At 38.5% G+C, this 13,279-nt stretch overlaps 1 protein-coding gene across 7 annotated transcripts in view; it reads right to left on the bottom strand.

Moving 5' to 3' along the window:
* Positions 1-13,279, bottom strand: part of LOC139947932 (discoidin domain-containing receptor 2-like) — a 64,372-nt gene that overhangs the window by 31,731 nt on the left and 19,362 nt on the right. Inside the window, exon 1 of one of the 7 annotated variants that reach the window (XM_071945799.1) lies at positions 3,990-4,169. The exons of 5 other annotated variants lie outside the window; for them this stretch is intronic. The gene's annotated coding sequence lies outside the window, so the exon portion shown is untranslated. One more of the 7 variants, XM_071945801.1, reaches the window with a different exon arrangement.

Raw genomic sequence — 13,279 nt, forward strand, 5'->3', positions numbered from 1 at the left:
AGTACAGCCATGTTTATTTACACTGTGAGGACATCATGATACGAAGCACTCAAGCAGTCTAAATCTGGAAATCTATCTTTCACCTCACTCCACATGTTTATGAGTTCAACTTCTCATAATGGGTGAAAACATCACAGCCAGGCCCACAGTTGGAGCTGTCTGTATTTTTGTGTACATCCATGGTATATGTACCTTACTAGTCTACAAATATTAGCACTTCTTGAATTTGTTTGCATAGGGCCTACTTCTTCTTTTTTGACCCTTTTTTCAGGTGGGGTAGGATTTTTACAAACAAATTCTCACTGCTTTGTTACTGCAAACTGCGCAAAACACTCAAATCAATATTATGGTGAAACTTGTTCCTTTTTGAAAGCATCTTGAGCACCTAATTGGTGGATACAGAAGCTATACATGTACACAGCCACTGTCAAAAATGTATATTAATCTCATACGAGAACCCCTGTATGATTTTGGCAGTGAAGTGCCCATGGTTTTTGCATGGAGTGTCTTATATATTTTCCAAAGCTATACTTCTTAGGGTATTGTAGGCCTACATATCAACAACACATCAAACTACGCTTACAATGAGCAATCTATGTAAGATGTAGGCTACACAGATTTTGGACAATACATCTTGTGCAATGTAAAGTCTGTGTGATTTCCATGCCACAAAGCACATCAGACTCTAATGGACTCTATCAGACTCATAAAAACCAACTCACTGGCGAATTGATCATCCATTTAAAATATTCACATTGGCTGCCCTTTTGACCACTAATAAACTATGGAATGCCAACTAGGCTACGCTGTACATAGTTGGTACATTCAATGTAGGCATAACATGTACACTACAAGGACCTCCAGAAAGATTTGAGGAGAGCCCTGGTTATGCAGTGTCAATCTCTAGGGAACAACATCATATGATTGCTTTACCATATTCCCACGCATCAAGTCCATTGCAAAGAGGATGCTTCCTTCTCAAGGCTCAGTAATACATGTACCAGTTCCTATGCCCACAGCACAACCATGGAGCTGGTACAACACAGGCTGATGTAGTCTTGATGCTTTCATTGATTTTTGTTATTCACTATCACTCATATATCGCAATCCCCCACTCCACTACTTCTCCTCGCTGAGCCCATTACTTTTGACAGATAGCGGGCGCTGTTGAAAAACTTCCAGACCCACCACACTATCTTGCTGACAGGAGAGCGCCTCACAGAAATGCCCTCTATCAGTATCAGTGGAACAGTTGCTAAGTGTGTATGTAGCCTATGGTTGGACCTATATGGTATTACCACGTTTACCATCCAACTCAACAAGAACGTCTTGCACCAAGACTAGGGCTGCTGCTGCTGAGGTAACACTCACATGCAGAAAACTAATTAATAAATCACTGAAGAGCAATACATTGACAATGCCAAGAAACATGTGTAAAACTTCTTGATCTTAAAATAATCGTTGAACCAGATGGACCACTCCTCAAGGTTTGCATCCATCCAACAAACATACATCCTACATAGAAACACATCTTTATATAAGAAACCACAGTCCCTTACATCATAATGAAATGTTAATATCCTGCAGGCCTAGCTAGAGATAAATACAGGCCTTGCCAAATTTAATACACAGCCTTCCAATGTGAGGAGAGCATTGTTTCCTTTGTGTTCCTTTGTTCTGCTCTCCCAGCACTGCTGATAATGTCATGGGCCAAGTATAAATGATGACGAAATGTCAGTTTTTCATGTCCCATGTAAGCCTACACAGAGGAGGAAAACCGACACAATGGTAGGTAGCTTGTACTTGCAGGGACTGAAAACACAATCCACCTGCAAGGCTCTGGTCAGGGATTTAAACTGGGGTCTACAGAGATGAAAGGCATGGAAGAATCATTTCGTTGTAAACATGCCAGTTTTACTGTCTGTGAAGTGGGTACATAGGCCCTACATAACATTGTTCATGTAAAAGTAGGTGCATACATGTAACAATGTAATCTTTACTTTGCTCTAGATTATACCTGGCCTGATACAACACAGAGGCAACAAGGGCAATTGCCTTGATGCCCCCTTGTCATAGCCTTGGTGCACTTGCCTTTTCTAAAAACAAATCATACAGGCAGGTGGTATTGTCATGAATTTCTGAGCGCCCTTTCCAAAACTTGATCTAATATCCCAGCGCTATCTCTTTTCATGTACGCAATCAAACAATCCGTCTGTAACCCAGTATTGGTAATGTACATACTGTTATAGTAAATTTCTCCAGTGTCATAAATTGAGACATCATCACATTCAGTAATTAATTTGATCGACCTCAGTGGGCTACCTGTCCATCAATTACTGTACTTCCCGATAATACAACAACAAACAACCCCAAGAAATCCAATAAGCAATCTGCCCAGATGCATGAAATCTAATCCGACAGCGATGTTTAGACCTCATCAAACTCCTCTGCTTGCAGGTAAAGGCTGGAACGACCGCCATCATATTAATTTTTCATGGGATGCTGTTTTGACTGGCAAATCACAGCATGTGGATACACTCTATTATCATGCAAGTGATGCCTGTAATTTATTGCACAACTAAATTAAATCGTTCTTTCTTAATGAAGCTCCAGTACAGCAATACATAATGTTTGTTGATGGTGTGATTTGAATAATGGGATAACAATACCGAAACAGTGTAGTGGACAGAGATCCACCCCTAACAGGAAAATGAAACCCTCCTTGTTGTATAGCTGGAGGATAAAGCCCCCCTGAAGCTCCAGGGTAATCAACGGCTTCGGCAAGATGCTTTGCTCAGTTTCTTGTTTGTTAGGGCAAGGCATTTTTTTCCTTGATAAAGGGCAACTCTATATGAAGAAAATGTAAATTGGTACTGGGACATTTTAAGGGGCAATGAGAACGAAGGGGCAACAAGAGGCATTATGACCAGAGGCTGGGCAAAGAAACAATTGCTCCATTGCCTCTTTCAGGCATGCAACTGTAACTTTACCAAAAAAAGAGGAAAATACAAAATTTCACTGATTTTGTACAGTAATTTTCAATTTTGAATGGTAAAACTGAGATTAAAAAAGGGGAAATCAGCTGATCCAAAGAAAAGTTGCATGCCTGCTCTTTAGTGCCTCCAGTGCATCGGTGAAGTGCCAGGCCAGCTGGTGTCCTTAATAGGTTTTTGCTGGAGCAAAACAAACAAGAAAATCGTGAAGCCTTAAGATGTCCCCCATTACTGATCAATCATGGGATTGCTTTGCAACGCTGTAGTAAAATAACTTCATTCCAAACCACCAAAAACCCAATTTGACTAAAATGGCGAACTGTAGGGGTCAAACTGTTGACACTATAGTAGGACATGAACTGCTTCAATATTCATTTCTGTATATTTTTAGTACCATTTAAAGTACAGTTGAAAAATGATCCTACCGACTCAAATGTTTACTCAGAATGTCATTTTTGCTATTTTTAATGATATGGCCACTGGCCACCCCAAAAAACATTAGGTATTGACAAATCTACAAACAGTAATACAGCTCTACTTACCATCCTCCATACTAGAATTATTTTCACAATTGAATGATAACTATTATACGTACAGTACATTGTTTACAGCCTATATACAAATGAGCATACTCCTCATTGTGAGACCACTGATCGGTCCATAATGATCAATATTCAGTGATAAGGATCCTTTGTACATGCAGTTGGAATCATATACAACAGCAGTTGGAATCATAGACAACACTCACCATCACTTCATATACAGGGTATAAATGTTGTATTCCACAATCATTCATGTACAAATCATGGGCACGAAGAAAGAAAACAGCTACCACTTTCTTGCAGACAGGTGCACTGCTGGGATCTGCTGTACACTGTACACAGCCTACATGTACCTGTGTACAGAGCCTCTAGTTGTACAAAAGTCATAGACTGTACTAAACATCCAAAGCATAATTACATCTTATCCTGTACATACAATTATATCCACGCTTACATCCAATTTCCCTCGGTTGGAAAATCCTCCGCGTAATCCGTTCTGAAGTGAGACTGCCTTTGAATTGCTGCACACATCTGTACCACGGCACCAACACGTTCGATCATTCAACACAGAATGGTCCACAGTGAGTGAATGCCATTTGCCCAAATTCTGTAAACACCCAGTGTGATGTGTGCATGTGTGTGCATCGAGCCCCCATAGGGTATTGACCCTTGACTGTCATCCACTTAAAATACTTGGAGCATATAATGCCAGCAAAATGGTATTGTGTTGGCCAGGTGGATAAAATCATACGTTTGTGTGAATGACTAGTGATAATCTGTCTGCCCATAACCAAGGTGTTTTTGCTGAGGCCATACATGTACCAATGGCCATAGGCCTACACATTATCAATGACTTGTGAAGACTCCCCAAAATGTACTGTACGAGAGAATGGAGGAAGAAAATTCCTCCATGATGAGAGTGACCCCCTATAAAACTGATAACTATTTAATAAAAAAATGATAATATTACATTTGTACAGCATCTTCAGACTAAAATTTTGAGAATGACAATATTTGCCAACCAATTTCTCAGAAAATTTCAAATGGGCTAGACATCAATAAAAATCAAACATTTGTAACAAAATAGCACAAACTGTCTCCCTGATTTATGACCACACCAGAAATACTTGGCTTTTCTGTGAAATACCACATAAATGTCTGGCATGGTGATTGACCTCTAAAGGATAATATTCTGCTCATTTACTCGCTCTCTTGATGTTACAACTGGGGTATCAATTTGTAAGGGTGGTCATGTTTTGAAACTCATTGACAGATGTCTTGCTTTCATGCTAGAGTATGTGAGATTGTTTTAAATTTTAAGTGGTTTGGATCTTCACATCAATTATTCTTTGTTTTGAGGATGGATACATGTAGTTTCAAAAACAAACAACAAGTGAAGTCTTACACAGTTAAAAAAAAACTTTAATGACAAAATGTTCCATACTTATTGACTTAAAAAACGAATTAACTTTCAGGTTTTCCTTTTGCAAATAAATTAAGGTAACAAAATTTCAATATAAAAAATAATGCTGTATTTGGGATATTGTAATAAAGGACAATGTAGTCAAACAGCTTCTCACAATCAAGTAAAAAGCATTTTTGTTTGAGAAAAAACGTGATAAATCAGTAGTAGTTTGGTCAATGTACATAATGATCAGTTGTGCAAAATACACGGTAACATCACTAAAAAAAAACATTTAAAAAAAATGATATTGGCAATAAGTATTAAAACATTTGCGAGGCAACAAAAAACCCAAGTTCATCTGACATTAATAATATACACAGAGACATGAATTGGACACTCTATATGCCCTGCAGAATTCATTTCTACATCCAAATGTTTTATATTTCGCTGCAAATTTAATCAACAAATTTACCTGGCCGATACTCGCAAACGGAAATTACCTCCGAGCCGGGGTAAAGTGCTCGAAAACCTCATGCATTGCAAATGAGCCAGTTACTGTTTATATTGCAAGGCCATGTTACATGGTAAGCTCAGAATGAACCACATGAAAAGAAAACAGTGGTGAATTTCTTTTCTGCAAAGACTGACATTTTAAATCCAACAATCTATACCATTGTCGATTGATCAAACAACAGGCAGAAAACTAAATGGGAAAGACTATTAATATCAGAAGGTTTCAATGTAATTTTTCATTTTGCTTTGAAGCTATATATTATTATATCTTACAAAAGACATATTTTTAAAGAGAATGTATATATGTACCTTTGTTTTTGGAACCGTTTGATTATTTTAATTTTATATATGTAGATTATAAACAACAAACCTTACTTAACGTGAACATTTCATTTCAAAAGGTGTTTTTTAGAACACTGAAAATGATTAATCGGTATTTAGAAAACACAATGTTTCTGACAGTAACGCTTCTTAAATTGAAACTTTTGGATATAAAAATTATCTTCTTCCATAACCACATTACTTCGAAGTGAATGGATTCTCAAATTGCTTATACACAATTGAAAGCTGCTGTACTTCAAACCAAGTGAGTTTTTATTGCCAATAATTTTAGGATTGATTACCAAGCAAATACCTTCTCTCTAAAGTAAAATAAACCACAACCTAATTAAAGCAGCTATTTCATGGACAGTAAACTGAAGTGTAAAGTGTAAGCTTTGTGTTTGTTCATTTTCAATGTAACAAACATCCTTCTTTAAAAAACCCATTTCCTTTCAACCTAAAGTGATAAATGGCAAAGTACATTTTACTCCGGTAAGCCTACAAAATTTCAACCAGCCAAACTGCTTCTTTTGTATGTATTCAAAGGAGTGGTATTGCACAACAGAAATCTGATTGTTGATCTTTTAAACATAGAAGCTGTCACCAACAATCTTAGTCACCAGTCTTTCTTTGTGACAGTGGCGTGATCCTGCGAGGACATGTAGTGCGTATCAAATAGTCAACTTCTCCTTTTGTACAGGTGTTAATGCTGTGTACATGAGCAGTATGCTGCATCTCTCAGGTGTGCTGGAAATGATGACTCACAATCGAATAGAATAATTTAAAATGTACGCTTACGTAGACATCCAGGAATTTATTTATAGGGTATTTTTATTTTATTTTAGCTAAAGCTTCATGGACGAGTGCAGATGACACATTGTTAATGTTGTGAATAAGTGAATAACTCATTTCTTTGCGATGTGTTCATTATATATGTAAACATAGGGTTGATGAAGTTGTGAACGTTAGCCAGCCCCCCCCCCCCCTACCCCCAATCAATCTCAGTTCATTTTGATGGCAGAAATCTAAATAAACCTGAGCCAACCCATTGTCTCCACATTAAAATGTATTTATGCATTGGTTGTTATTTTCTGTGGTACTCGAGTTTGGGCTAGGGTCATTGGTAAGTCAATACCTCTTCAACTTACAGGAACTGTTGTACATGTAGATTTTTTTTTTTTTGCCCCCAACCCCATTAATAGCTGTCAACATATTAAAAAATTCCCCATCTGGTAAAAATTTGCTCTTCTTTGTTCTTCATAATTTCCCTTTGCTGTGCTCACTTAACTGTCCTTCACTGTGGCCGGAATTTAATTGTTTCAATTTTCATCGGATCATGTTATAAGTTCAAGGTTGTGGTGGACATTAGGTACACTTCACATCTCATCACGCTCAAGTCATTCAACAACAAACGGACTACGCAAGCCTTCAATAGTCACCGCGGATTATGATCGCCCAAATGAATTTCACACCAACCTTGTCTGTTGTATTCAAATTAAATCCCCCCTCCCCCCTCTGGCTATGTGTAGCCCCCAACAACTAAATTGTTTGCTGCTATTTCCGGATTAGCCCCAAGGGGAGGAAGGGATAGGTTGATTTATGTTCCAAGGATGCAAGGACTTGATAGGGGATTAGTTTGTTTTAGAAATGATTACAATCATCACATGTTCTTCATGTTCTTTGATATGCCTAGCATTACAGTCCTTGGCCTCATATGGCACGTAACAAAACTAAAACCATTTTTTAAAGCAATGGGCATCTTTTGAAGAATATACTTTGCAAGACAATTCAATGTTGTAGATATTTATAAACTAGAACATCAGCGTAAACGATCTATGTTAAACCAAACCATTAAAAGGAGAAACTAATCTAATTGATAACTATCAATGGCCCATGGCAGTTATTACAGGGCGTCAAACTTAATAAGACAGACTTTCAAGAATGGTCAAGGAATGAGACCTTTTATCAACTGTCACTTCTTTAAGCCCTTTTCACACTACTGCATTCCCAGGGTTTGCCCCAGGGCATGATGGCCAGCCTTTTCACACATGAGCACTTTGCCCCGGTCTACGTCTGCCCCTGCAAATAGGCATACTATACCTGGGGAATACTGGTAAAATCTTGAGGTATTCATTCTTGAAACATTAACCCTGTGGAATAGGGACAAAGTTCAAAAGTGCGCCAGGGTAGCCATGGGGTAAAACTTCCCCGGGGTTGTATTCCACAGGGATAAGAGATACAGTGTAAAAAAAACTATGGGAGATACTGTTCCACTATTAGGAAAAACCGTTCCACTGTACAGGAGACACCAGCATTTGACACAAACACAGTATTGAATAATAATTTTACATTACCATCCAGCTTGTATAATTCACAATCCCATAAATGAAGCGGTTCTATAAATCAATAAGCTAGGAGGTTTAACAGTCAGGGAGAGACTTTAAAGCTTGGCCAAACTCAGTCCACTTAATACAGGAAATCAATGGCACTGTAATAGGAAATCAATAATGAGCGCATCGTTGCAATTCTTTATGCCCAGAGGAAGACGCCAGGAAACTAGCATGATTGGAAAGGATAATACACAAAATCCTCCTCCCGAGGCTTTCCAATCATCATTTCAGGTACTTCAAGTTGGTTTTGTGCTACAATTCAGGAACCCCACAAACTAAAAGTAGAATGTTCTGCTACAGATGATGCTCAAAGAGAGAAAATGAGTAAATTGATCCAAACCCGGCAGCATCTAGTTTGGGTTTCACTGCCATATATAGTGAACGAAACTCAAACACCAGGAAATAGCTTTGAGTCATGACAGTTCAATAGGGAAGGGGAGGGATTTGAACCATAGACTATAGATGATGATTAACAATGGAAAAGTGTATGCGTGTACGCACTGTGCACAACTCTCAGCCAATGATCGCCTTTCACGCAGATACGTTTCTCCAAAGATGGTGGTCAATGACGTCATACATCTATAAAGGGCAAATGACTATGTATTTTAGCCTCACTCTGCTTCTGAAGCTTTATAATAAAAGAGCAAACAGCAGGGGGAACAACAGTACTACTAACCTTGTCAAGTTTTTCAAATTGTAGTATAAGGTAGTGAAACCAAACTAACAAAAGATTTCCAATCGTTATTCAACTTGATCTACAGATTACGAGTTAGCTGCACTCCCTCTGCGCAGTAACCCATGATGCGCTCTATTGCTAGAGCATTAGTGTATAATAAAGAGCCCCCCACTGTGGCATCAATAATTTGGTGAGCTGCTCACCTAAATATAGATGATCTTGGCCAAGACCCGCACTGTGTTGACTGACAGCTTGGGAAATTGAAACAAAATTGAAGCACGATGAGATGATGTGATGGAAGGGGGAAATATGTTGATTGATTCTATATTTTGCATACTGACAAACTGATGTGCTCAATGTCAGTTTAGAATACAAGGCTCAAAATATATATCCAGTGGACCACTGTTCAGCTTCCGTAATTTTACCATCGTGCCAGGACACCAACAGCCAATCAAATGCCACAGTCTAGTGTTTTTCCAAAAGAAAATTTGAATCCAAATCTTCTCCTCAAAGTTCAGTCAATTTACCCCAAAAAACTTTAGGTCTTGTAAACAAATATTTCTGTTCCAGTGATAAGTCAGAGCTACCATTGAACAGGATTTTCTTAAAGGCAGTGGACACTATTGGTAATTGTCAAAGACTAGCCTTCACAGTTGGTGTATCTCAACAGATGCATAAAATAACAAACCTGTGAAAATTTGAGCTCAGTCGGTCATCGAACTTGCGAGATAATAATGAAAGAGAAAAACACCCTTGTCACACGAAGTTGTGTGTGTTTAGATGGTTGATTTCAAGACCTCAAGTTCTAAATCTGAGGTCTCAAAATCAAATTCGTGGAAAATTACGTCTTTCTCTAAAACTATGGCACTTCAGAGGGAGCCGTTTCTCACAATGTTTTATACCATCAACCTCTCCCCATTACTCGTCACCAAGTAAGGTTTCATGCCAATAATTATTTTGAGTAATTACCAATAGTGTCCACTGCCTTTAAAATTCATTGAACTCTGGATTATACCCTGCCTAGTTTGTTCTAATAAAAACAATGTAGGCCCTCCATGTTACACTATGTAGAAAGCTCTTTCTCATGAAGATTCTGGTCTTATGAAACAAATTCTGGTCCAGTAAACATTTTGAGCTACAAGCCCTGCAGTCTTAAGGAATTTTACCTCAAATTCAACCCCTATATTTCATCCAGATAATTATCTGCATCTCAAAAGTCAAAGAACTCAACGCCTTGTTTTCAAAAGCGTTGAAGATTCCTTGTTCCTTCACTTGAGTCTCTTAGGAATATGAAGAATTCCATCTTAATTTAACTCTGACGACATCTGGATATGACATTCTGCTCTCAACTAAAAAATTAAACACTGCACCCGTTTCCTTTCTCGCCAAAATTACAGTATTTTTCAACGGAGGTGGCAGAGTGTGAAATCGCTGGCGACAGGCTTGAGCGGGCCAGACCAATCGGGATATCACTGATGGGCTCGGTAGCTCTACTCTGGTAATTAGACCACGGGCCATTCAGCCAGACATACATAATCACACCCAATCAAAAACATACTCAGCTCAACCTTTCCATTCAAATGATAGCTTGAGGCTTTTCCATGTATGTTTACATTGCAATATAGAACTTCTTTTTGCAGTTATAGTTAAATAGAGAAGTGAAAAGGCATTTTATTTTAAAGTGTATGCGTACTTGTAACCTAAAGTGTATGCTTACTTGTAACTTAAAGTGTATGCGACTTGTAACTTAAAGTGTGTATTTACAGCACAATACCTTTGTTTCAATGGGAGACTTTTAAGACGCTGGCAGCATTAAACATAACAGTCAGTTTGTGCCACTCTGAGCATGTGCGCACATGCTCAGTATTGCACGCGTACATGTAGGTCTGAGCACACGCACTACTTGCAAGAACTGTGAAAAAGGACCGTCCAAAAGTTTCCTATTGTAAGGGTTTTTCTTAACAGAGAAAGCATGACATGTTTCACTGGAAATCTTCAAGAGACATGCATTTAAAACAACGTTGTTTTGAACATTTTAACGTTACTTCTCCAAATTAAACACTTCATATAAACATAAACCACCTGCTTTATTTCCTCACACCTTGGGGTCATACAAATACTCCCAATCAATTATTCACAACCTAATAGTACATTTACCCATCATGTGTTCCTTCTGTAAACTGAGTCAATTAACAAGATACCAAGTGACTGGAAAGTCGCCACTTTTAGAAAGGAAAATTGTGATAAAAAGTAATTCTGGGTTTCAGCACCATGACAAATGCCCCTCCTTTTGATCCCGGGAGTTATTTCTATTGAGCGTTTGATCTCTTTAGAACAGTTGATGCCCGCTTGTCAAAACACAGGATGTAATTAGTAAAGAGCTAAACAAGGAAACTCATTTAATATCCTAATTACTTGAACTAGTTGTTGTCTTTATATAGGGATAACTAGACACAAAGTTCATTATTGGTAATGTTTTTTCAGTGAGTCGACCAATGACTCAAAACCTGTCAATTACAAGGGTAATTGTGGCACAACTGATAGCACTGAACTACTTTGTTGTGTATTGTGTTTGCATTTCACAAATTGACATCATTGCAGGCTGCTTTAATGCAATTTCCTTCCTCCATGACTTATCGTTAAAAAATCAATAGACAAATGAGGCAATTAACCTCCATGCCCCTGGCCATTGCCTTCATGCCTTGTTGCCCATAAAATATCACAGTAACATTTTGTATTTTCCTCAGAAAGGTGTCCTATTTAAGAACATCTGCCATGACTTACAGGAGTCAGGCCTGCATGTGCTCAGTTTAAGAAAAACCTTTCAGCAAGCAAAATGATCGAAACTGAGCAAGATGTGTTTCTTAAACTCAGGTGCACATTGAATGTTGTAAGATGCACATCCGAATCAATCCACTTCGACTCTGGCTATAGCCGCTGGCTCACATTGACTATGGTTACAGCCACTGGCTGCATCAACAACATTGAAGAAGAGGACTGTTTGGCAATCAGGCAAAGCCATCAATTTGGACACTGCCTTAAAAAGTGCTTTTTATATTATACTTACAGGCCTGAAATTACACACAGACCCTGGAGGCCATGGCCTTCGTTGCTCCTGGTCTTGGCCTTGATGCCCCTTCAAAAGTTTCTACTTGACTTAACATTTTCAAACGGAAGTGCCCTTTGCAAAATGAAAATGGCCTTGCCCTTTCAAAGATTTAATTCCAAGCCTGTAGATAGGCCGACACAGTAACAAGTACTTGAACATTATCTGCTTTGATACAAGAAGTCTCAGAGGAATTCATTATCTGAAAACGTCAACATTCAAATGTACCATTTTCCACACCTGACCTCAAAAGGTCAAAGACAATGCCCTTAGGTTTCTCCACTACTCCCAGCTAAAGTTACAGACTGGCTGCCACATGGTTTGTACCAAATTACAACATCACAATGAATTCTGTCTCTGTGGGGACGTCATGCTGAGAAACCCATGTCATAGTTTGATGGTTTGCTGGAGAAGCAGAAATTCCAGAAATTTTCAGTATAACTCCCCTTCCAGCAGATAATAAAATCTGATCAGGAAATGAATTGAAAATAATAGTTTCAAAATGTTTAGAAGAAGTTGAACTTAGCAGTGTAGCATAATAAAATGAGAAATTACTGGGTAATATATTATAATCTGGGACAAAATTTACATGATGTTTATAACAAATGTTTGAAAGGTTGTAAAATCCCATCTACTTGATAAAAGTCACAAATTGTGTACACTTTGGCCCATGTTCTGGTTTATGTGTTCTCTACATAGGCAAAAACCAGCTACATTGAACCATGATTGAACACTCATTCTCAGATCAACTTGCTTGTTACATGTATTTAAACACAACTGGGGTTCATAATTTCCTCTGCATCCAAATAAGCCCATCCAGATACCGCTGCCAGAATACAGTATGGCCAGACAGTTCTCCCCACTGGGATAAACGCATGGGAACACAGTCAGAGACAGAGGGTTCCAATGTGTTTACAACCCCAAATTTGGCCATTTCCCAATCCTTCAGTTTAACGCAGGAATTCAATGCGATATTGCTTGACCCCGACCAGACACCCATTGTGCGCGTCTCTCAAGGCAGTGAATGCTGGAGGAAGGTAACAATATCAAGGCAACTGTACCTACATGTTAACCACGGAGGAAGGTTATACAAAGCAAACTTGATAACTTTGCTCAAATTGAACTACCTAACTAAAACAGCGATTTCCTTTCTCAATTTGCAGATTTCTGTAAGCTAGAAAGAAGCCAACAAGTATTTTTTGATTGTACATCCTGTGTTGATTACTGGTGAACACATATTTAGCATGCTTAATTCTGCCAGGTGCAGCAGGGCAGCCGGTAAGGGGTGCAGTGCACTTTGATGTCTGTTGACACAGTAAATATTTGTGCTATG

Source organism: Asterias amurensis, chromosome 15 (genome assembly GCF_032118995.1).
Source record: "Asterias amurensis chromosome 15, ASM3211899v1".
Lineage (NCBI taxonomy): Eukaryota > Metazoa > Echinodermata > Asteroidea > Forcipulatida > Asteriidae > Asterias > Asterias amurensis.